Source organism: Magnolia sinica, chromosome 3, assembly GCF_029962835.1.
Source record: "Magnolia sinica isolate HGM2019 chromosome 3, MsV1, whole genome shotgun sequence".
Classification (NCBI taxonomy): domain Eukaryota; kingdom Viridiplantae; phylum Streptophyta; class Magnoliopsida; order Magnoliales; family Magnoliaceae; genus Magnolia; species Magnolia sinica.
Genome location: NC_080575.1, coordinates 18,857,663 through 18,858,363, shown reverse-complemented (window position 1 = coordinate 18,858,363; position 701 = coordinate 18,857,663). Strand labels below are relative to the sequence as shown.

At 42.1% G+C, this 701-nt stretch overlaps 1 non-coding gene across 1 annotated transcript; it reads right to left on the bottom strand.

Annotated features, from left to right (window-relative positions):
• Positions 1-375: 375 nt before the first annotated feature.
• On the bottom strand, positions 376-482 carry LOC131241602 (small nucleolar RNA R71). Its single transcript, XR_009169163.1, has one exon. It is a non-coding gene; the product is annotated as a small nucleolar RNA R71 (small nucleolar RNA).
• Between the last annotated feature and the right edge of the window lie 219 nt (positions 483-701).

Sequence of the window (701 nt, the reverse complement as noted above, 5' to 3'; positions counted from 1 at the left end):
GCGAATGAGACTAAAGTTAAAGCTCTCAAAGATTATTCAGCTCCTGTCCAATTTAATGCGCCTTCATGCATAGTATTGCCAACCACTACGGCAGCACACTTTGAACTTAAACCTGGAGTCATACAATTGTTGCCATCCTTTTATGGATTGGACAAGGAGGACCCATATCATCATGTAAAAGAATTCTTAAACATTTGCTCCACCTTTAAGTTCCAAAACTTCTCAGACGATTCGATCCGCCTACGCCTGTTTCCTTTTTCTTTGAAGGATAAGGCGAAAGCATGGTTGAATTCTCTAGAAGTTGGATCTATCACTACATGGGACCAACTGTCTAAGAAGTTCTTAAACAAGTTCTTCCCCGTTCACAAAACCAATGCCCTCCGTAGAGAAATTACTAACTTCACACAAAAAGAGGGCGAGCACTTTCATGAATGTTGGGAAAGATGGAAGGACTTGCTTCTTAAATGTCCTCACCATGGTTTTGAGAAGTGGCAACAAGTTCAATACTTCTATGACGGTCTGACCCCAAAACCGTCGCATGGTTGATGCCACTAGTGGAGGGTCATTCATGACCAAAAGTGATGTCGAAGCGTGGAACTTCTTTGAAACCTTGTGCGAAAATTCCCAGCAATGGGATTATTCAAATAGAGGTGACAGAAGTCCCCAACCACAAAAGAGAGGTGGTATATATGAGATAGGAG